Source organism: Protopterus annectens, chromosome 1.part0 (genome assembly GCF_019279795.1).
Source record: "Protopterus annectens isolate FY-2018-M chromosome 1.part0, PAN1.0, whole genome shotgun sequence".
Taxonomy (NCBI): domain Eukaryota; kingdom Metazoa; phylum Chordata; order Ceratodontiformes; family Protopteridae; genus Protopterus; species Protopterus annectens.
Window position 1 is genome coordinate 1045407020 of NC_056725.1, and position 25790 is coordinate 1045432809.

A 25790-nucleotide genomic window follows, 5' to 3' on the forward strand; every position below is an offset into this window, starting at 1 on the left:
AGTTTCTCATTGAGCTTCTTGTATATTTTTCTCATGATGAGAGAGTTCTAGTCCTTCTTAGCAATTTAAAGAGTTTCTTATTTTTGTTGTGTACTTTATTACATTTACTACTCAATGGATGCTTTATTTTTGAACTTTCCATCATATTTATCTCCAATAGACACTGCTAGGTCATTGCATTTGACTTGATGGCCATAAAGAGCTTTTGTGTAACTGGCAGAATAACCAGGGTCAACTGTAGAAGTACAGTGGATATATTTAGGAGGTTACTAGGCTAATAGCCATAGAACCTTTTTAAACTTAGCCATTCATGCCTCAATTTTCCCAATTATCAATGCCCATGGAGTAGAACAGTCTTGGAAGATGTCAGTCCCTAAGGATATCTACAAACTGCCTCTGTTCATAAGAGCCACAGGCGACAAGGTAGTGGTTAATTTGTGATTTCCCATCCATTGGTCCAAACTGCATTTGAACAGACTTGGGTTTCACATGAATGAGGAATCTGTTCCAGAGAAGGGGTAATCTCTGTGATTTCATTGTATAACTGCATGGGGTTTGCCTTCTTAAAGAAGTGGTGTTGGTTACTGGAAGTTTGACTTTCCTAGGGTAAATTAGCAAATTGGTGAAGTCTCTAGGTATGGCTTTTGAGGGGATACTATCAGTAATGAACACTGATATCCCAGCACAGTTCCTAGTGGGCTTAAATGCATGGTAGATAAAAACCCAGCAAGTAAGGACTGCTTTGCTAGCATTTGAACACTGTCTTAGTATCTACACATACATGAAAATTCCACTTCAGGAAGTTTATTGTTAAGACTCCTTGTACTGAGAAGAGTCTGGCTTTACATGCCTTTGTTAAGTTGGGATATTCATAAGGTGAATTATGTCTAAAAAAAGCATGCAGGGACAGTTTGGCCAGTATGCAGAACCTGTTGAACGAGAGATGCAGAATGCTGTCTGCATTGCAGGTAAGACTAGTGATTATCTTGTCTCAGGGCTATTTAAACTGGGTTTCCCTAGAATGACACCAGCTACTTAGCCAATTGTGGAAGCCAGTTACTAGGAAACTGCCAGCAGTTAGAATACGAGTGTTAGACATCGTATTGTTAATACAGAGTATCAACTCATTCATTTGCAGACCACACCTTTCACATGTGATATGTCAGTTCTGAAATGCTGGCCAGAGGCTTAGTCATTGCTAACAGCATACTCTTGGTCTGACTGCAGAGTTCCTGGCTCTCGTCTCCAAGGCAGGAATGAACAGGAAAACTGGACAAAGGCAGGAGAACTATTAAGAAAGACATGGTAGCACTGCTACTAAAAACTAGTCATGTCAGCATTTGTTTGTTAGACATCTGGGGGCTGTGTCACACTGTATTAAAAAGCAGTTATAAATGGGCATCTGGGTAAAGCTCCAATGAAGTGAAATCTGACAAGAAGTGCCTATATTGTTTTATCATGCCAGTTATTATCATCCTGGCAAACAAGTGTCAGTGTTCAGTTCAGAGAGCAGAATTCTGAAGGGGACAAAGAGAGCAGCTTGTAAGGGACTGGGTGGACCACGACATGTTGATTCGGATGTGGCTTGATGGGGGGGGCAGCAGTCTGGGAGCTGTGAGTGCAAATTTGAAAATCCTGGCTACACCCCTGCCTGGAGGTTGTGGTGAGACCAAAAGGCGATGATCAGAACTGATAATGACTGTCTCCCAGATGAAAGAGGAGGTACTTACTGGTCTACTTTGTAATACTTATATGTAGTTAAGCATCCTGGAGGTCTACTGAGTACATCCAGTAAGCTCTGGATATGACTGTAAGGATGGAGTGCACCATGGCCACATAGAATTTTGTATTATCTATGTGGAGATTCAGCCTGCTGGAATCTAGAATGAGCTTGAAATCCTTGGTCTTTTTTGGAACGAAAAAGAATCTTGAGTAGACTTTGGATCCTACTTGGTCTTTTGGTACCTCTTGGATGGCACTTTTTTGTAGAAGCTGGGAGATTGATTGAGCTGCTGCTGACCTTTTTTGTTGGGGAGGAGCATCTGGAAGGGGCAGTGTATTCTGTATGGAGTGAGGAAATCAAAGGCATGGTGTAGCCTCTGGATATCATATTCTTCACCTGTTTGTCCTTTGTAATGGCCAGCCAAGCTTCCAAGTGAAGAGAAAGACATCTCAACTTCCTCCAGAATGGAACAATGTGGCAACTTTTAAGAAATTCTGGTAGGGCTCTGCTTGGTTCTGCTGGCCTCCCTGTGCCCATAGGCTGTTGTCCCTTAAAAGACCCCACCCACAAGGGCCATGTTAGAATAGGAGTCAAAGGAAGAATGTTTGGACTTCTTGAACCAAAGTTCTTTTCTACCTTCCTTACTCTCAGAGTAGGATCTTTTGGGGGTTACATAATGATGCTGATGGCAGATAAGGTCTTTCCCACTTGCTCACCATTCATCAAAGTTTCTTTAACATTCAGATTGAAGACATATAATCCTTTGTAGGGGGCATTTATAAAGGATGCCATAATGCTGTCTGCAAGATCACACTACCACAGCTAGGCATGATGATGCATAGCAATGCTGGGGCTTATGTCCCAGCTGCCCCATCAGCTGCATTATGGAATAGCCTCACAGGCGGGCTACTGATGGGCAATATTACAGTCCATCATCCTGGACTCCCTGTTAGGAAGCTTTACCATGAAACTTTCCTCTGATATCTCCTGTTTGGTAGCTACTGCAACCAATAGTAGAATCAATAACAAGGCTTCTACTCCAATATGGTCAGTCACTGAGCACTCTCAGAATCTTCTTTGGCTTGTAGAGTATCAGTTCTACCATGTTAGGTTCCTGCCATGCCCTCTCCACTACCAGTAAGGTAGCTTGCAGAAGGAACCACCCAGGAAGTAGAGTGGCTGACTCTAAAGGTCTCAAACAACACTTTCACATCCACGGAAGGGGAGTCAGTGGACCAAATTTCACTCTAATACATCATTTCCATGATCTTTTTTAAGGTGGAGGGTGCAGGGGAGTCCATTCCCTTCATCTAGGTCTGTATCTGTTGTTAGTGATCCCATAGAGGAATCAGTTCTTTCACACTGACAGTTCTTGTGAAGCTTAAGGGGGGGGAGCATTGTCCAGGGAACCAGAATTGCCCCATGAGCCTTGATGAAAGGTGGATTTGAGGTACTCTGAGTTGGGCTGTCCTTCATACCAAAGATGTGGGCAGAAAGACTCTGATGGACTAGTACCTAAGGGTGGAGCCAAAACCAAGGAAGAATTCCCTTACTGCACTAATAGACAGGTAATGATCCTCTCAAAGAACCTGAATGCCAAGGTCAGCCTCAATGGGACTGAGGAAGCTCAAATCAAAGCCAACTCAGTTTACAAAGAAGAAGAGACAGACCAAATCAATTGGCATGTCCCTGATGCAAAGGGTCCAGTCAGGTCCGAGACTGAGACCGGAGCCAAATTGTTGAGCACTGAAGACCCCAAAGCTGCAAATGAACCCAAGCAGGTTAGTACTAATGGGGGGTCTGAGACATTAGCCTCAACTGCTCTGTGCTGAAACATAGTCAGCTGCAAAAGCTTTGCAGTTGAATTTATCAGATAGCTGGTCAGTGATGATAGAAGGGGTGATGTCGGCAGCAACTATGGATGGTCTTGGATTGGTTTAGTCTGCAAAACTGTTGTTTCCAAGATGGGTGCTGGTGGAGTGAGTGATACAGGAGTTGCTGGGCCTGCCTATCCACACTGGATATATAGTTGAATAGAATTTCACCCATGTCTGTCTGAGCTTTCATGAATGCCTCCATCATTCGATCCCATTCTATGTTGACTATGCTCCTGGTAGACCTTGTAGATCTTAATGATGATACTGAGGGAGGTCTGGTGCCTGACAACCTCAAGATCTTCCTCTCCAAGAACCAGCTGCTCCCTGAGGTATCTTTTCAAGGGGACCTGTCATGAATAACTATGGCACTGGTGTGGACAGCTGTCTATACTGAAAATCTAGGAAGAGATGGCTCCAACACCTTTCAGAGATGAAGGAGAAAGAGCCTGAGTAGGCTTAGCTATTTTTAGAGGTGAAGAAGAGGACAGAGAGTTGTACAGGTGCCTGTTCTCCCTTACCCCTGATCTCTCTTTGTCTAAAGTTTTGATCTGTTCTTTCACAGAAGGTTTGGGTTGCTGAGAAGCAGAATGTTCAGCCATGTCTCCCACTGTAGCAGGAAGAAGGGCCTTAAGATTAACTTATTCCTCCTATTGATGAGATATCGAGGACAAAATGATTTACAGATATCACACTGGACATTCAGATGTTTCATCCCCAGGCACACAATGATTTTACCATGCTTATCCTTGGGTGGAATTTTTTTGCCTGCACCCGGAGTACTTCTTAAATCCTAAAGCTTTCTCCATTACTGAAAAGACATGAGATATTTATTTTATTTATTTTATTTAACATTTGGTAACCAGGAAAGTCTGACTTGAAACAAAGCCAATTTTCAGTGGAGGCCAGGGGAGAAACACTCCAGATGTATATCTTTCTAACATATATATAAAATGAAAATACTAGATTTTATTATATTTTCCATTCCTCAATTGATTTATACTTTCTGGCCTACCCCTATACCCCTGTCCATCACAGGGATTTACCAGTTCCTCCTTTCACACCCAGTCTTTCTCCAATTCAAGGCAGTGGCTAGCATGGAACTTAAGGGAGTCCTGGAGGGTCATGCCAACAACTGATTCTGCCAGGGGAAGGGATTTTTCTTTTATGACCCACACTAGCTTGTCCCTCAACCCTCACCCCTCTCATGTTCATCATCTATGCTATCCAAGGGCCATTCACCTCTATGGACCATGCTGCCCCTCAGGGAGTGCCAGATAGACAACCTCCCTAGGATAGACACACCAATCACTCTCTGTCAGCACCTCATATGCTGATGCAGCTAATGAAACTTGGGTCACCTGGATCATAGTTAAATATTTACCACTATGTTCTACACTGCTGAATCAGAGTTGCTTTATTTTTTTGATTTTTTTTTTTTTTTTTTTTTTTTTTTTTGTGGAAAAAGGGCATGAAAAACCCTGCATCAGGAAAGTGGAAGAAAGCATTAAGTTATATGAAATTTTCCATCATGAAACTAGTAGCTAATGGTACTGAAGACTTAGGTAGGCCTCTGAAGTCAAACTGAGATGAGAGGCATGAAGTCATCTATCTCTATAGAAAATATCAGTAGTTGTATAAGAAAAGGCTAGAGTGTCAAGAAATCAAAAATGAGGCAAAATTCACCTGTCTTATTCAAAACAAGATGAGCACTGGAGGATCATATCTGGTGCTAAAGGCATCAAACCAGATCTGAGGAAAGGAGACTGGGCATTGAATCATGAGAGAGGAGAGGAGTCTGAGTAATGAAGAAGCTTCTGAGTGCAAAGTTGCCAGCTTGGGCCTGCCATCAGGGCATTTAACCCAACCATCAAGATGGATGGAAGGAACAATATAGAATCTTATGCTGTTAGACAAGCTAGGTGATTGGGAATGCTGCTCTGAGCTCATACACAATTGCATCTCATTTGGTTTATAGCAGAATTCATGATTGTTTCCCAAGTACACAACCTAATGAACAGTGTATAATGGACAGAATGTGCAAGGCTGACAGGATCTAATCAAGGCTTGGCTACTTGGGACTGGATTTATAAACCTCTAAGAGTGCATTTAAGATCATATGTGAGCAAGCCCACTTTATATAACTGATGTACTAACAGTGTGATAATGTGATCCCAATGGTTTAAAGCAGGAGTTAGTTTCTGGTCAGACTTTTATCTTGTCAGTACTTCAACCTTTGTAGAATGGAAATCTAATTCTGGAGGTAGGCATACAAGTTGGTGGAAATAGTTTAGTTGTATACCATGGTCAAAAAAAATGTAAACCCTCTTCTTATCTATCATTATTCATTCAATGCTGTTTAATCACATCCAGATCCTGTAGTGACCCCTATGACTAGCCACTGCAATCCGCAGGGTTTACTAAGAACATTGGAAATGGAAGTGGATTGACAAGCCTTTCTTCTGCATCATACATACCATAGGCACAGAAAATGTAGGTTTGCCAGTCATCCTAATGTGTCTTTGGGATGTGGGAAGAAACTGGAATACCCTGAAAAAACTCATGTGAACACATGGAGAACATGTAGACTCTGCACAGAAGGCACCATAGCCAAGAAGCAAACTGGAAAGCCTCTTGCTGTGAGGTGACAATGCTAGCTAATCACTGTGCCTTTGCACTACTGTACAGGCTAAATACACATGCTTTAGTAAGATCATTTAGGGTTCCTTACTGGTCTGCTAAGGCCCATTAACTTTTTTAAAAACTTTCAAATATCAAAATTATGGGGACTTTTATGGAAGGCAGAAAAAATGGGAAAACGTGCTGGAAAATCTGGAGGAAGAATGAGTCCTTCTCATTTACTCATACTTTGAATACTTTTATGGCCTCAGTCACCATGACCTGCTTTAAAAGAATATGTTTCAGGAAGATGTTTCCATTGCAATCTGAAGAAAAGAGAATAGGGAGGTGTATTATATTGTTGATGTGAGGGATTAGAGGCTGACTATATTTCTATGTTGTGGAAATGTTAGGTTGTTGAAAGGATCTGGAATTGAGTAGATGCTGCAATATCCACAATGGTCAAAATCCAGATACCCTCCCTTGCAAGATACTTTACTTTAATGTTGTGGGAGGTTTTCCTCATTATTTGTTCTCTCATTTTCAGATTTTGGAAGAATACCCCACAAAGATATTACTCTTGTTCTAAACAATTATATTGCACAATTCAGGAGAGTCCAGAAGCATCCAGAACTTACCAAATTCTTAGAGGATCTGTGGTGCACCTTCATGTATTGTTAGACAATAATTACTAATCTCCGTTTGTGGTGAATACTTTACAACTAGTTTGCTTTATGGATATTTTGTTGTTTATATATAACTGATTATTTCATTATGCATTTGTCTTGTTTTGTTCAATAAAGGCTTTTTATAAAAGCAAATACAGTATGTCAGTGTGGTTTTGATAAAATGCATTGAAAAAAATAAGTAAGGCAAGCTGCCTCCACAAATTGCACTCATTCAAGTGTACAATAACAAAGGAAACATCCATCACATCTAACATTTCTTTGTTAGAATTTCTGTTTGTTGCATACTTAGATGTCACAACATGCAAACTTCATATAATGTATATAAAACTTGAAATAATGGGTTCAAAAATTATATGTCATCAAACACTCAATTACAACTGTCATAATATAATAGCTTTGAACAGCCATGATGATAATATTTAAATCTCCATAACATGAAATACATTTTGCTATTGTTGCATATCATAGCCAAATACTAATGGCATTGCATTCATTTATCATTCATGAAAGCAGCTGTAACTAGCATTTAAATGAATAAATAATTGGAATTTAAAAGACCCTCACTCTCTACAATTAACCTTCATGTTAACTTCAATGCACCATCTTAAACAGCTCAAGAATGATGTCTTCCTGCTTTCGGCTATGAGTACTGATCATGTTTATTATTACTGTCTAATAAAAAATATTTCACTCTTCCTTTAAATTGTTAAGTCCTTAATCTCTTTAGTCTTTATAAACATCCATCCATCCACAACCCTTATTTCCCATTCTTTGCACTTTACTGCTTACTTCTCTACCTCATCTGAGCCAAAGGAGTCCCATGGCCTCACAATTCCCATATATTCAGTCTGCATTAGTGCCCATAATGATCACATGGGCAACTCTTTTAGCTTAGCCTTATCCTCTTTGGTATTTTCACATGTTCTAATACCTCAGAGTTATAAAACTTTCAACATTATAGGAAAAGACAATCTGTATTTTAAACCAGCATCTCTTATACTCTCTACTTATGTCCATTAGCTGAAACCACTGCTAAAAGGTTACATCTGAAGAATCATGATCTACATGCATCACACACTACCCACTTTTCTAAATTTACTTCCTGGTTGTCATAACTGCCTCAGTTCTTCTTCCTTTTCATATGTAAACACAAGCTGCACCAGAATTACAATGTCTTACTATATACCTTTTTTATACAGATGACCCTACACCATCTTAATTCCCAGCAACATTATGGTAATTTCTGTCCACAGCAGCAACTTGGTTTTCATGAAATCCATAAAACCCAAACCCCACTCTTCTTATAGTATTCCAAGCAATCTCAGATTATTTCTTTATGTATTATCCTTGACTGCAACCAACTTCTGTTAAACAAATTCTACATGACCACCTGAATTATTCATTTTATGGTGAAGTTCGACTAACTGCTCCTGAATGGGTGTTATAGTGCATTATTGATCATGCAAAAAACTTGATCTTGTCAACTTAAAAAGTTTCAAGTTTCTTCCTGTATCAGTTCAATGGATCAAACATATACCAGAGTCCAAACTTCATCTCTTCCAGTCTTTTCATTATCTCATTAACATTCATGGGAATTATACTTTTCTTATCTCTGAGACATTGCTGAAAATACCTGCTTTATTCTCAATCTACACATATTTCCTCTTCAGATTTTATAAAAACAGTGAGTTTTTTCCATGTTTTCAACCATAATCTGTACCCTAATAAGTTGTTCACTAAATCACCATCACTTGCATCCAGTTTCATTTTTAAGGACCAAATGTATAACTTTAATTCATTTTATGACACAGAGCGAACATGGAGATATGCTTCCTTATTAAGCATGGTGAGAATTTTCAGTGCATCATGTTTTTTGATGTACAAGATTATAGCCATGTTGTTTGGAAGGATGGCGAAAACTCCAAGATGAAGGGCAATTGGGAGTTCCAGAGTGTTAAGATCACCTCATCTACCATGATGTGCAAGGGTGACTCCTGGGAAGACCATGTCCCATACATCATTGCCCCATCCCACCACCACCACTACCACCTACAGCATCCAGACTGACTGTGGCTAAAGGTGTGAGGATGACAAAGGTTCTGCCTTGCACAAAGTGATCAGCTCTAGCAACACAAAATTGGCTTGGATAATTCTGACTAACTGTTCCTAGGAATCCCTGTAATAAGATGATTAGCACTGAAGTGTCTCTTGCAAAATTCTCATATGCAGCCTGGCTTATGGCATTGAAAACAGCATGGCTGGCACAAGCTCCAGCTCTTGAAGGAAGAGATCTGCTAGCACCTTGGGTTTTTAGACAAGGAATGGAATTGCCTTCAAAGTTCTTAACATTCTGCTCAAGAGCAGATTCACTTGACAGGACTGGGTACTGATCATGGCTCTACTAAACAAGTTGCCCCATGTGGGTTAGAGCTATATCTTTATCAGATTCATCATAATTTCAAGCAAAGGGAACAATCTAAGCAGGCAGTCCCTGTGCCAGATATGACTGCCCTTAGTAAGTGACACTAGAAGACATTAATTCAGGTAAGGGAACACTCATGCCTGTAGACAGAGATAAACCACCACCACTGTCATCCCTTTGGTGAACTCCTGGAGAGCCTGATGCAATACCAAATGGTAGGGCCTCAAAATAAAAATGGCTGGATCTGATTTTGAAGTGATGGATGGTCTGGCAATTTCTGTGTGCAAACAAGGTCCTGAAAATGTAAAGACCACATCTAGTCTCATGTGAACAGATGTGAGAGGCTAGAATGCAGCATGTACATTTGAAAGGTATCTTTAGGCTTAAAGGTGTTTAGGCCACTTAAGTCCAAAACAGACCAGAGAGCTTTTATCTTTTATGGCCACCAAAAAATAATTTGGAATTGAATCCTTATCCTTCAGTATCTGCCTGGACTGCCAGGATTCCTCTTTTTGTGAGGAAATCTCTGTCCTCTGATAGGATGGCATGTCTGACAATGGTAAAGAAAGACAGCTTGTCCTGGTTATGAATGGTGTGAAGTATCCATTGGTGATAATCTATATTATTCCAATTTCCTATGATATTATATTCTATTGTAAGAGGGGTAGGGAGAATCTCACCCTGAGAATCAACAGCAGAAGACAGTCAAACAGGGTGCCATGAATACTGTGGACCCCGGCGGGGGGGGGGGGGGGATTACAACTTTCTAGGTATCTCTGTCACCTTTAGCCATTGAGTTGATGTCATTACTAGTATATGGCCGATAGTAACTCACTAGATCCATCTCCCTTTTGACTCCAAGGGGTGTACAGTACAATGTTTTTCTCTGGCTCCTTTGTGTCCCGCAAATGGTGTAAAAAGTATGCCAGAGAATGAAATATCATTCCAGTGGTGGAAAGGGATTTCCTTTCTCCTTCATACCTTGGAAATATTGATCAGCTTCAGGTGCAAACAGTAAGGGTCTTGTAAAAGATGCATCCCTAAACGCTACGTTGATATCATCAGCACAGGTTATAAAGTTTAGACAGGAGTGTTGGCATATGGCATTGCCAAGCCCCACTGCTCTCATAGCTCCATTTATGGCACTGTATGCAACTCATACTGTGACCTAGCCACCATCAAAGATGCTGACATTTGACTGAGGAGAGACAGGCCCTTAGCAGTTTGCAATATTAAATGTGATACCTGCCTTTAAATGTAGAACATTTCTGTAAAAAAAAAAAAAATCAGTGTTCCAAGACACAGTATTGAAGAAGTAGTTTGTTCAGAGCCCTGGGTTCCTTGTTGGTGGGATGGTGAGAGTGAAAGTGATGAGCAGGGTTCCTCCACAGGATAGACACAGAAACAGTCACAGCTGGCATAGTTGTTCCTGCTCAGATAGCACAACCTGGTGAAGGTCTATAAATTTCCTATATGGAGCTAAAGTGTCTGAGTTATCCTATGTAATTTTTACAGCATTTCCAGTTATGCCAACAAAATGAGGGACCACCATGGAGAATGCTTGATGACTACCATAGGTATCCTGCAACCTCTTTTGTGGTGGAGATATGCCTTTGGAATGACAGTTACCTCTGTCCTTCATCATCTATAAAACTTTGCTAAATTTTACATCTGCAATATGGGAAGCTGGATTTATAGAAACACCACCATCATCATCTTTCATTGGGGAGTCAATGTGGTAACCATTTTTGTTCATTGTCATTGTCACTCTGGGGAAGCTTCCACATCAGTAGATAAAAGCATCCTTCAAAATAATCTAGTTGCTCTGAGACCAGAAGTTACACACTCAAGTCAGATTCACCTTCAGACCTCTTGGAAGAGGGGAGAGAGACTGAAGTTGTCTGCCAATGTTGAAGTTCCATGATAGACTTAAGCTGTTCAACATAATCAATAGCCAGAAGAATGGAGATTGTCAGAGCAGAGGGGAAGAAAACAAAGCCTCTGAAGTCAGCTATGGGCAGATAAGTCTGGAAATACATGTTCTGCTATACAGCTCCACACAACAACTGTAAAAGCATTAGTCCAATATAAGGAATCCCCTAGCACAACTGTTTGAACACCTTTTTCTGTATAAGGAGGCTTGACTTTAATTTTAATTTAACATATTTGGCCTTAATGGCTGACTGTATGATTAGACTCTGCTAATTGTAAAACAAGTGGCTTTATTAGATACCTGAACAAGCCTAGAGGGGCCTGACTTTATCTGAAGTCCTACAGGAGGACTTAAGAGAAGAGTCTGCTGATCTTGCATTTAGTAGTATAGAATTAATGACTGAGGTCTGTTTAGAAACAGACCGCTGCTGCAGGTTAGCTTTAACTTGAACTTTTAACAAATAAGTGCAAACCTGCTTCCTTTGCCTCTTTAGAATAGCCTCATTAAACTTGACAGTTATCACAACGGTCACATTTATTCTGTGCACCTGGACAACAGACGTGTTTGTTGTGAATTCTGGCATGTGCAATTTGACTGCTGAAGGAGCCAAAGGCCCTAACAGATAGGGAAGGTGAACAAAATTGCAGCAAAATGATAAAATGCTGAAAAAAAGCCAAAACCGTGTGCTGAATAGGGTTAACAACCTATACTCAAAATACCAAAGAGAAATACTTGACTTTTGGAATACTTTTCTAAGGATTTTACAAAAATGTAGCATCCTACCAAACATGTTTAGTAGAGGGAGGATACTGAAGAATGGGGGATAGACATAGGGATATGTAGAGTATAATGGTAAGGGATAGCAGTGAAGGTAGGACAGGGTAAAGAGTGGACCTGGCATAAAGCACTAGGCGTTGTGATCAGTAGATGCTGATTGGTCTTCAGTGCAGTCCATAACCGGTATTCATATATTGCTTTTGTGGTCAAAACTGAAGCATTTAGCTCTATGTGTGGCACAAACTATAGCATCTGTTTGGTGAGTCGGTCACTTAGTACTCCATGTGTGGCATAAAGCTAAGACTTAAAGTTTTACAAAAGACCACATTTTCCTTAGACAAATTAGGGATTCTGGTAGTAAGAAAACAGTGCTGCTGAAGACTTGTCAACAAGGGAAGGTGAAGGCTGTTTGCTGCTTGTGTAACTCACACTCACCTGCCTGCATTGCCTGGGACTCACAGAATTTGTCTATAGCATGTCAGCAGAGAGATATTTTAATTTGTTCAGTTTTGCATGTGAACATAATTATTTACACAAGGACTGCTACATGAGCTAATCCTTAGAGGGCTTGGACCATACTACACATGCTCTGTAATGCTTAGACTGAATTTTTATGGGACTTGACCTTAAAACAGGAGTTATGTACTTAACATAACACTGGATCCTTTCAGTCATGTCCATCTGATATGTCTTGTGGGTTCTTGAGCCATTTATCAAATCTGACTCTGCAGCGGTAGATCAGAATTACTTCAGATTGAGTTTAATCCCAGAAGTAGTTTGTGTGATGTGGTGTGCAGCATGGAGTGAAAATATTCTGCAGGTCCTACAGTTGTGAACAGGATGTGGGGGAGGGGGTAAGCGTAGATTTTCATATTGGACCGACATAAATTAAATGATTCAGCTTTATGGTAGGTACATAACTTCTCTATCCATTTCATTCAGTCTGTCAGATCTGACTTGTGGGTCAGAATCCCCAGCTACTTAAACTCTTGGGTGGTATCATGACAGGAGGGCCTTGAGAACAGAGGCTCCAAAATAAGCCCTAGCCTTCAAAATGAAATCTAATTTATAGTGCTTAATGAAAAATACACTGATGACTAGGTTGCAGCAGCACAAAATTCATCTGTTGAGGAGCATCTGAAGAAGGCTGTGGATGTAGCCATTGATCTAGTGGAATGGGCCTTAGGTATGCCTGGCAAAGAGCAATTACGGGTTCAATAGATGTAGAAAATGTATACAGAAAGCCATCTGGCAAGAGTAACTTTGGAGACCCCTTGACCTATCTTCTTAACTGTGAGGAAGATGAAAAGTTATGAATCTTTTCAGAAAGATTTGATCATATAAAGGATAAAATACAGTTGTCTATGAACATCCAGGGAATGGAAAATAGACTCCCATTTTTGGAATGGGTCAGAAAATGCACTGCACTGGTAGGTGAATGAGCTAAATCATGGTTGCCCTGGAAGCCGGTTTCAGAAAGAAGGACACATTTATATGTAAGGACACCTTATCCTTATGGAAGGGCAAGTAAGGAAAATACTGACAAGAGTGCTTACAGTTCAAATACCCTTCTTGTGGAAGTTATAGCCATGAGAAACAAGGTTTTCCAGGAAAAGAATTTCAGCTGAGTTGCAGATGCTATCACAAATGAGGATTTTGTCAAGGCCTCAAGAATAAAATTGAATTTCCAAGGTGGAACTAGTTCTCTGATTGGTTTCCTCAGGGGGAAGACTTCTTTTAGAAAGCCTTTACAGAGTTTGTGAGAAAATTGTGGGCAATCCTGATGACTCATGAAAACTAGAAATGGTTGCAAACTAAACTTTAATAGTGGAAAAACTAGAACCCAAATCAAACATATACGCTAGAAAGTGGAGCGCATCTGGAACTGAAGCTGAAAAGGGGCCAGTGGCCTCTGATGATACACAAATAAATTAAATTGTAGTACAATTCATGAGATGATTCCTTTTGGGAAGTGGACAAAAGTATAACCACATCAGACAAAAGAGCTGGATTGTGAGCCATCACTGGAATTGGAGAAACCAAGGGGTTAATTTTGTAAAGGTCCTGGTAAGGCTTTCTAGAAGTGGTGTGAAAGTAGATCCTGCATTGTATCCAATATCTTGAGAGGGGTCCCTGAGGTGAGGCCTGAGAAGGAGAAACCAGATTTTCCTGGTCAAAAGTGGGCAATGAACATAACAGGCACCTTGCATTTTATTGTTTTCCAAAGGAATCTGGGTATCAAGGTAAATTTGGAAAGACATCCAGTAGTCTGTGGGGCCATTGCACAATTAGAGCACCCCTTGATGATTGTTCCTGTGGAAGGATGAGGGAAAAATAGTATCTGCACTTGGTGTTGTTTGGGGAAGCAAAAAGACCGAAGCAAGGTAGCCCCAGTAATGAAATATTTGTTTCACTACTAATAGAATGAAAGAACACTAGTGAGCCATTAGGAGTGACCAGGTTAGCTTGCCAACAAGGCAAATGAGTGCACCCATAATTTGCCATAAGAATGTGATGCAAGGTCATCGCCCATTGCCAAACCCTCATTGTTTTCTGGCAAAGGAGATATGATCTGGTTCCTATTTGCTGATATACCAAATTACTGTTAAGTAGTCTGTTTGCATAGAAATCACCCATGGAGGAAGGCAGTTATGAAGATCCTGCAACATTATTAGAACTACACACATCTCCAGGACATGGATGTGAAGACTGGCCTCTTCTGGAGTCCATAATGATTAGACCATTGTCTTGGTTTAATGACCCTCCCCAACCCCAGGGAGGAGGTGTCCATGTTATCACTTTCAGAGACTAAAGAACAAACTGCCTGCTAGTATATATGAAAGGGAAGTCTAGCCACCACTGTAAGTGATGCCTGGAAATATTGGAGTAGAAGGGGGTTGTAAATGTTGAGACCATTGTGCATTGAGGAGCGACTACAGGATTCTCATATGCTAGAGAATGAACTCAACCATTATTATGGAAGAGGTCATTAAGCCAAGAACCTTGAGGGTTAATGCAGCCATAGTGGATGAAATTTTGAGAAACCTTTGAACCACCTGTTTCAATGTCTGTATTCTATCTGACAGAAGATATATAAATGAAGGTGTTATGTCCAGCTGACATCTGATGGAGTGGTCCACTTGGGTCAGATTTAGGAATGATTTCTGATGAATTATTCAAATGCTCAAGGACAGAGTTTAGTAAATAGTCCCTGGTCCTGATTAGAAATTCCATTGTTGGGGCAGCTAGGAGACAGTCATCCACATAAGGAAAGACCTGATTCCCTGAAGAGACAGTCGTGTTGTTTGTTGGAAAGGCCCCATGGTATCCCTGGCTGTGCAGATCCCCTCACCCTCTGGGCTTGTATCCTTTGAAGGGGCCACCTCTGCCTTAGCCACTATCAGATTTTTTGTCAAACAACTGGTGCTTGGGTTTTCTAAGCCAGAGTGACTTTGGGCCCTTTTGCTTCCTGCTATATGATCTTTATGGAGCCTCAAATCTCACTCCAATAGCAGAAAGCATTTTGCCATCTTGTTCACAATTCTGCATTTTTTTTCACAGAAGGCCCAAACATTGAAGATCCGAGTGTTTGTGAAGGATGCTTTAAAGTTGTCCACAAAAGGTGCAGCCAAGCTGTAGCCATTCCATCAGCCACATTGTGCATAAGCTGCATGAACAGTTTTTGAAATGTCAGAAATTGCGCTCAGAGACATCTACAGCTGCTTCACTGAGTACAATGTAGGGGGTCTTCTCAGACTGGTTAGAGATTCTTGTACAACATACTACTGAAAACAGTTCATGTGTATGGTGTAGTTCAGGGCTCTAAGAGAGAACGTGCCTGAAACATATGCTGACTTCCCTATTCTGTCCATTGTCCTGGATGACCTGTCAGAGGAGGACAGTAGCTTCATAGTCAGTCAGCTCTTGTTTTGGTAGCTACTGCCATCATAATGGAATACACCAATGGCCATTTTTACAGGTGCTGTCTGTACTTGGGAGTGCTGAAGATCTTGTCCAGTTTCTGAGGCACCGATTTACATGTACTGGGTTCCTGCAATGACCTCCTTATGACCAGATCTATTAACTTGTATGCTGCAGGGACCACTCGAGAAGTAGAGGATGGTGAGCCATAGGTTTCAAAGAGAACCTTTTGCCAATGATGGCAGCTTTGCAAGGGGAAAAAGGGAATTCTCTCTGTTAGCCAAGTTGATATATGATATGTTAAATTCTGAGGGAGAGTTTTTATATATATATATATATATATATATATATATATATATATATATATATATATATATATATATATTATATATATCTCATCTTATGCATCCTCTTTCTCAGAACACTGGGTGGGGTATTCCCCAATTCCCCAACTTCACAGAGAATGTGTCTTGCTGTTGAGCAGTGGTTTTGAGGTCAAGAACGTGACCGATCTAAGGATGCTTGATATGAAACAGGTGAGAAAGAGTGGAAGAAATGGAATGGAAACAATCCCACTTGTCTGCGTATCCATTCTGAAATGTGATAAATTACCCTCCACATAACCTGGAAGGCCATACTGACCTCTACTGGCTCCGAGGAAGCTGCCTCCATAACCATATCTTTTCTTCCCAAAGAAGAGATGATCATTCCTGTAGAAGGCATCTCTAAAATGGACAGCATGGACATCTTCTAGGATGGAACCAATGAGTCGAACATAAAAGTCTCAGACAATGGTGCCATGTGTGACAACTTAATTGATGATGCTGTGGCCTCGTGGTTGAGCTGGAAGTCCTGAGACCACCTTCTACCCAAACTTGTCTGAGTTTAGTATGTCTGATCAGGTACCTCAAGTGCCAAGCCAGAAGGTCGGGTCAGCACCAAGGAAACAGGCTTTGGATTTAGGATCAGGTCTGAGACCAGCAGTGCCATGTTTCAGACCAGGCAGGGAGGTAGAAGAGAGGAACATAAGGCCGGCCTTATTTGTCATTCTACTGAAGGGGATGGGAGAGTTCCTGTCTTGAAGTGCATCTTCGGGAATGTCCTCATCAAGCAATCCACATCTCTCTCTGAAGTACTTCTTTAGAATCTGAAGGAATAGAAAGATGATGTGGAAGGTGGTTGAGAAAGAATCCTTGACAGTTTCCTCACTGATGAAGTCCTGCTTGGGACTCTGTTTGGAGATTTATCCTGAATAAAGATCATCTCTGACAGTCTTGGAGCCAATGAGGGACAGTGTGTCAGCATAGATGTGAAAACTGTCTCCTGTTGAGGACTCTTCAGAGCAGAAATTACCAGCTTTTTAAAGTGTCTTTTCCAGGTGCCAGGATCTTTTAGCCTAAGCTTGTTTGAAGATTTCTTAATTTTTGTTGATTCTGAGTCACATGCAAATGACCCTTGATAATAAGTTTATTCCTCCTGTCAGATAAAGCTCGGAGCCCAAAGGCCTTGCAAATAGAGCATTCCACAATTACATGTTCGATAACCAAAATTGCTACACACAGCTCACCTGTGTCTTGGGGTGGTATTTTACAGCTACACTTCTAGCAGCTGCAAAATCTTTTCTCCTTGTCTTTTTCTATGGTTGATAATCCCAAACCTAAAGTGCAGACACAGACAATATCTATAAATGGTTTAGTTTAATAACAATTGTCAGAAAAAAGGTTTGAAAATGCAGCTAGTAAGTATATACCTAAGTATTATTGTACAGGTATAGCTGTGAACAATATATAGCTTGATCAACCACAGTAGATTAGTGACAGATGTGCTAGACTGACACTCACCAGATGAGGAAATAGTCCCTTTCTCTGGGGGTTTTGTGATCTCATATTTAGTATATATAAATAGCAGGGGTTAATGTTTGTTTGTTTTTTTTTGCATGCGGAAAGGATTTTCCTCTCACATGTACAATACTTGTCAACCTTTTGTGGTCAAAGTTCTTGTCACTGACATTTTGCTGTGTCCACCAAGGTAAGTAATTCCATATATGAAAAAAAAGCTATATAGTATTTGACAAGTAAAGGATGATGGCTAGAAAACACATGGTAAAGATATGGGAGGAGGGGGGCTAAATCACTATAAGGATGAGCTGCAAAGTCTTAACTACAAAATGGTTGCTAAGGAATATCAAAAAGCTATTATTTAGTGTTGATACAGCGAAGAATAATTGAGGAGGAGCATTTAGCTGACTCACTGAAAGATGATCAATTGTTTGTTCATGACTGCGGCAAATGAGATCTGGAATAAACCTGGTCACTAGTGCATTATGGGATTAACATTCTTAATGGACTAGAGGCTGTAGCACTACTGCTGTCAAATCAGATCCAACAAGCTACTTAAGAACTCACAAATTGGATCTGATGGGATAAAAGAATAGGATCATTTGATTTAGAATAATTTTGATTTGGCCTGTAATGCCTTAGGATACACCATTAATAGCAAACTTGAAGCAAGCAGCATAACACTGCTTCAGCTACTAACTAGAGAAAAAAATAATAAAATTGTTCCAACTCACTGAAGACGATTTCAAAGAGTTGCAATGTTCTAAAATAGTCTAGCTGAAAAACACGTTTGGCAAACTGAAAACTAAAGCTTTTTTGCATGGGAGTAATAATTCCTTCCACCCTCCCACATGTGTAAAAAATCCACTCACCCTAAGTTATACTAATGCAATGATTATACAACAGTAGAGAAAGTGCAAAGTTAGGTTTGCTAATGTTGGTTTTCAGCAAATCCATTTTGGAATATTGTGAATAACTGAAATGAGTTACGATGTTACCATAGCAATATATCCTTTCATTCCTGTCCATCCGATATGATGGGTCCTTGAGCCACTACTCAAATCTGATTCAGCAATTTAGTGCTCCAGCCTCAAGCCCAACAGAATCTTTCCTCTCCATAATGCTCTTTTCCCCCGAACTAACTCAGATTGAGTGTGATGCCTAAACATCAACCCAGATTTGCACTGCCTTGGACTCAAGGAAGGAGACATGATCCTTCAGTTCCATAGACTGGCAGAGGGAATGAGGGCTATTTCATGTATCAGATTGACTGGAATGAAAGGATCTATGGCTATGTTGAATACATAACTTTCATATCCTATTCATTCAATTCATCAAATCCAACAGGTGAATCAGAATCCCCAGCTGTGGAAATCCTGGATGGCCTCTCAATAGGAGCCTCTTCTGGATAAAAGCTCCAAAGGCAGCTCTTGCTCTTGACATGCAGTCCAGTACATAGTGCTTAATGAAAGTATGTGTAGAGGACCAAGTAGCTGCTTAGGAACTGTCACCTAGGGAATGTGATTGGAAAAAGGCTGTAGATGCTGCCATGACTCTAGCAGAATGAGCTCTAGGCTTGGTAGCCAATGATTTGTTTGAATAGACAAAAGAAATGCAGTCAGCTAGCTATCTAGATAGTGAAAGTTTGGAAACGTTTTTACCCAGTGTGTTTGCGCAAAAGATATGAACAACTGTTTATCTTTCCTAAAGGAAGCTGTTGTATGAAGGTAGAAGTGAAGTTTCCTGTGAATGTTCAAGGTGTGTAGGATATATTCTCCTTTGTTTTCATAGCTAGGAAAAATACTGGTAGGTGAATTGGTAGGGAAACACTGATCTGAGAAGCCATTTTTGAAATGAAGGAGGGATTATTCCTTAAGGTAACCCTATCCTTGTGAAAAACAATATAGGAGAGATGCAGAAAATAGGGCATGAAGTTCTAAAAGTCTGCTGGCTGAGGGGATAGCAACTAGGAAGACAGTTTTACAGGACAGGAATTTTAAGTCCACCGATGCTACAGACTCAAATGGAGGCTTAGAAAGGGCTTATAAAATGAAATTCAAATCCGAAGGTGGCACTGGATCCTTAATCAGGAGTCACAAAGGGAAATGCCTTTGAAGAAAGCTTTACATAATCAGTGTGAAGGTAGTGAACTGTCCTGGAGCCCAGCATGGAAGAAAGAGACTGTTGCTACCTGAATTTTGATGGTAGGGAAACTAGAGCCAGAGGGAAACAAGGTAGTCAGAAAATGGGAACATCTACAATAGAGGCAAAAAAGGCTCTAAGTTTTGAGATTCTGCCCATAAGGAAACACTTTTCCAATTATCGCAGCAGACCTTCTAAGTTGAAGGTTTTTGTGACACTGTGTTAATGTGGACCATATCAGAGGAAAGAGATATATACCTTGCTTCCACTGGAAATGAAGGAACAGAACAGTTAATTTCAGCTTGGGAATGTCTGGGTGAGGCACCCCAGATGTGCAAGTGATTAGATCTGGCAGCAGATTGAGAAACCAGGGAGGTGATTCCTTCAAGTGTGACCTCAGACTGGGAAACAAAATTGGTCTGGGCCAAAATGGGGCTTTGAGGATGGTAATGACCCTGCACCTAAAGGCTTTCTGAAGAAATTTTAACATCAGGGGAAGAGGGAGGCAAGCATTAAGCAACCCTGGGGACAAACAATGAGACATGGCACCCTAGGGTGTTTGTTCCCAAGTGGGAGCTATGGCAAAATAACTGCTGCATTTAGTGTTCTAGGAATTTGCAAAGAGGTCAAAGCAGGGAGTGCCCCAAGGATTGAATATTTCCTTGTCAATTTCTGGGTTGAGGGACCACTCATGAGGCAATAAGAGATTCCTGCTGAGCCTGTCTGACAAGTCTTTGAACCATCCAAGGATGTGTGTTGTTGACAGAAATAGGAGAAAGGCCATTGCTCATTGTCGCACTCTCATGACCTCATGACATAATGAGTATGATCTGGTCCCTTTCTACTTGCTTACATACTAGATCACTGTCATGTTTTCTGTTTGAATATTTATCACACCCAGAAGAAGGTAATCCTATAGTTCTTGCAACACAAGGAAAACCACTCTCATCTCCAGAACATTTATGTGAAAACAAGGCTCTGCGTTCTGACCAAAGACCTTGGGCTATTCTCCCTTTACAATACCCTCCCCACCCAAGGAAGGATGTGTCCTTGGTCACAACTGCTGCATGGGAAGGGACTTGGAAAAGTCTGCCCACTGACACAAGCATGGACTGTAACTACCATTGCAGGTGTTTTCTGCATCACTGAGTTATCATAATGGGAAGGGAAAAAGAATGAAATCTCTGAGACCAGTATGAGTATAGAGGCCACTGAAGAATTCTCTTGTAGTACTGAGCAAACTGCACCATTAATATCGAAGATGCCTTGGGTCCCAATACCCTTAGAATTAAGCTCACTGAGGGATGTTCAGACATTAGAAGATTCTCTACTGCAGATCTTAAAGATAGAATTGTGTCCGGTGGGAGGATAATCATTGTTATAGTATTGTCCAGCTGACATCCTAGAAACACCAAGCACTGAGTGGGGATTAGATTGGATTTCTTCAGCTTGATGGAAATCCTTAGGGAGGCAAATAGGTGAAGGAGGTAATACCTGGCTTGTCAGAAGACTCCTTTGAAGAGGCAGCCATGAAACAGTCAACCAAGTAAGGGAATATTTTGTATCGCTGGAGTTGAAGATCTGCTGGTGCTACTGCCATTCATTTACTGAAGACCCTGGTGGCTGAGGTGAGACTTACTGGCAAGGTTCTGAATTGGTAATGACTGGCTCCCAATCAGAAATGCAGAAATATCATGGATTATTTCACAATTGTTATGTGAAGGTAAGTGTCCTGAATCTGAGCAGCACATCCATTTGTTCTTCTGAAAACACAAAAGAATTGACGGTGCCAAGACCATTCAAAAGTGGGTCTTCTCAACATATTTGTTCAAGACCAACATGGGCCTGAGGTCCTTGGATTTCTTTGGAACCAAAAAGAATCTTAAATAAAACGCCAACCCAGACTGGTCTGGTGGAGGTCTCCTGGAGGGTAATTGTTTGAAGCAGAAAAATAAGCTTTTGTGTAGCAGCCTTTGCATGACTAGGTGGGTCATAGGTTCATAGGTTCATAGGTGTATACTAGGCTAATGACCACTAGGGCCTTTAAAAGCCTAGCTGTACAACCCAAATGTGAACCACAAATTTGATTTATACTTGATTTATAGGGGATGATTTAGTGACTGCCTCTGCCCAGCAGAGACATAGGAGCCAGACCAGAGGTGAATTTCTGATTACCCATCCATTGGCCCAAGTAACACTTAAATAGGGATAGGGAGGAAATCTGCTTTACATGGATGGGGAGCCTGGTCCACAGAATGGGAATTCTCTGAGAAACATACATGCATCTGCAGTGTGTCCTATTTATGTTTCAAGCAAAATTTAGGTATTTTAATCTAGTAGTTCTGATGATGTTTGTTTTGTGGATGTGTAAAAGATTAATCAAAACAAGGTCAAGGATGCCTTGTACGCCAGGCAAAGATCACCTCTCAGAAGACTGTATGATACCGAATAAAGAGACAGGTGTTGAGGTGATCAGCATAGGACATTGTGTTTACTCCCTGTATTCTTTTTTGTAAGGAACCTTTGTGGATGTTCCTGTTGCTGCATGTATCTGGTCAAGTACATAGTAAAGAGAGCATTATATTCTATGACGGGCCTGATGAAGGACAAGTACAGTGGTATGATGACCTTTCTGGACCTAGATGCCATGCCCTTGCTTATAAGTTGAGCAACATAGAAGGAGTTCCATACTACCTTGGACACATATTGGTCGAAGTCTTAGTTACTATCAACACGAGTTTCCAGATCCTTGACTAGTGAATCAACGTTTAAGGGTGTTTTATTGATGATGTAGTTACCTGGGGTGGCAGACTACGAAAAAGGTACAATAAAGCATTTCTTGGTATTGAGTTTTAATCCATGGCTTTTGCAGCAAGCATCTGTCTGCAGTAGACCTTCCTGAAGGGTGTTCTCATCTTTGGGGGATTCAATGATTTCTCCCAGTCTGCAATCATCTGCTAACTCATTTAGCTAGAGGTCTTTGACATTGGCTTTGACATCCAAGAAGTAGATATCAAAGAGGTGTGGGCCTAACACAGAGGCCTGTGGAACTCCACTAGTGACTGGCCTCTTTGTGGAGATGACCTCACCAATACTAATCTCTCGAGTCCTATCAGTGAGCTAGCTAACTATCCAGCATGTTAAAAGGGATTTATACCTAGTTCTGTAAGTTTGTTGACAATGTCTGAGTAGAGTATTGCATCAAATGCCTTGGCCAGATCTAGGTAGGCAGTATGCAAAGTTTTCTCACTCATGCATTGCCTTAGTGACCTTTTCAAAGATGCCCTGAAAATTCAGTAAGTATGACCTCCTTTGATAAAGCCAGCCTGGGATGGATCCACTATCTGGATGTCTCTTATGCCTTGTTGATAATTTCCATGATAATTCTTTCCATGGCTTTGCAAATAAGACTAGTCAGACTAATGGTTCTGTAGTTTCCAGGATCTGTTGAAGGTCCTCCCTTATGTAGGGGATGACCGTCACAGTCCTCCATTCACATGGCACAAACTCTATTTTAGGACTATAGTTAAATAATGACTCCGGGGTCCTGATAAGTCATATTTTAGACAATTTAGAATGCATCCTAGGATGTTATCAGGATGCAGTGAGGCTGTGCTCTTGGCTTTACTAAGTGCAGCCAGTACATGCTCTCTTGTTATAGTTGGAGGGGTTAGGCTTGAGGGTATTACTGAGGGATGGTTAGGCTGAGAGGATGAGTAAAACTGGAGCTAAAACTGTCAGTTTAACAGGTTCCCTATATTGTCAGGCTCGGTGAATGTGTCACCACTAACCACCAGTTCAACACATTGCTGTGTGCTGCTCTTGAGGTTTCTGACATAGCTTTAGAAGGCCTTATGGTTATCTTATACCTTGGAGGATATCTTAACCTCAAAGCTGGCTTTGCTTGACTTAGTTAGCCATTTATGTTGCCTATTTACTTTGATGAGAGAGTTTTTATTTTTATGAAAATTACCCTTCCTGATTTTTGACATATTTTTTTCCTTCTGTTGTATATCCAGTATAATTTGGGATGCCACCAGGGTGGTTTGTTTCTGGGGCTAGTTCTGGGCTTACAATGGCCTCTATGCAGCCATTGACATTGTTTTACAGAGTTTCTCGGAGCAATTCAGCATGGGTTGGTGTGTTCTTGGGGTTTGGAGGGACATTGAATTTTGACCAACTCTCACTTAACAGCAGGTAATTTGCCTTGAAACAGTTCCTAACTGTTATTGGTTTTAATGGGATTATGGAGGCAATTTTGAATTCAAAGGAGACAGCTTTATGGTTGAACCTTACCAAGGAGGACGAGACATGGAGGGGTGCAGCGTTCTCCCATATTTGTGAGCATGAGGTCCAGTATGTTGAAGCCGCTAGTGGGTGAATTCACTACTTGGTCAAGGGTGTTTGTATTTACGAAGTCCAGGAATCTCTTTGCCAGTAGATTTGAGGCTGTGTAGGATTCCCAATCTATACAGGGGTAATTAAAGTCTCACATGAGTAGGGTGTTAGTTTGGATGGTAACAGTTGCCAGTAGTTCCAAGTATGCATTATAAGCTTCTTGGGACATGGAGGGTGACCTATAGCTGGCAATGGATGGGAAGGGGGGACTTTCCTAAAATGGAATGTGATAGCCACTGGTTATAATCCTTCTTACCTACTTATCTTGTATGATGGTGAACCATGAGCATTGTTAGAAGAATATGCATCCCCCAACTGCAGTCAGGTAGATCTTTGGGGATTCTGGTGGTCTCTGTTGGAAAATGGCCCACTGAATCCCTGGTTCTACAGATCACCTCAGACCCTGGAGATGTATTTCTTAATGGGGCTGGCTCTGCCATGGCCACCTCTGTCAGAAGAGAAGTTGTATTGGTATCTACACTTTCAGAACTAGATATATTGAGGTCCTTTTTGGCTCCTATTAATATGAAATCCAACAATACAATCCTTCCAGTGACAAGCTCTGAAATAGCACACCAGGAATAAAGGTTTTCCACATTTAAAAAGAAATGTTAAAAAAAATCAAAGACAGTTTAGTCACTTTCATCCCCTCTGTATAATGGGGCTTCCTCATAGCTAGATTTCCATGCAGTAAACTGCTAGTTTAAATACCCTTTTCTTAAAGTTATACACACTTAAAAAATCCATTGCAGTGCTATTTGAGGCCTGATCACTGGAAGGGTTGCATTATTGGATTGCTAATTGGTTATGGAACTCTGTAAGTTTTGTGTTAATGTGGCATTGGGGGATCTCAAAGTTAATTCCCACAGCAGAGAGACTCTAGCCATTTTGCTCACTCTTCTGCACTTTCACTATAGAGACAAATAGGGCAGTACCTTTGAAGGGAGCACTGGTGAACAATGCCTTAAAATTGTCCATGAAATCTCATAAATGCAGCCAGGTATGTCATGCCATTGAGATGCCTGCTCCAGCTGCTCTTGCTGCTCCTTCCACCGTAGTATGCATTAGGTACATGGAGAGATTGATAATAGTGGATATGGTTGACAGAGTAGCATGAAGCTGTTTCTGTGACTTAGAAGAAATTGTATTTTTCACAGTGGATAGTTCTTGAGTGAGAGCCCTCTGGAGTTCCATCATGTGTGGCATAGTTCAAGGCTCAAATTGTGAAGGAGCCTGAAGCATATGTCTGCTTTCCCAGTCTATCTATTGCTCGAGACTCCTTGTTGGTCAGATGGATATTGGAAGAGTCCACAGATAACTGTTTCTTGGTGCCTGTCACTGCAATTATGGAGTCTACAAGGGAGGGTGGAATAATATGGTTTGTATTTTGGGGGATAGAGGATTTTATCCAGTTTCCCTGGAACTGCTTTGCAGGTGTTGATTTCCTGCCAGGA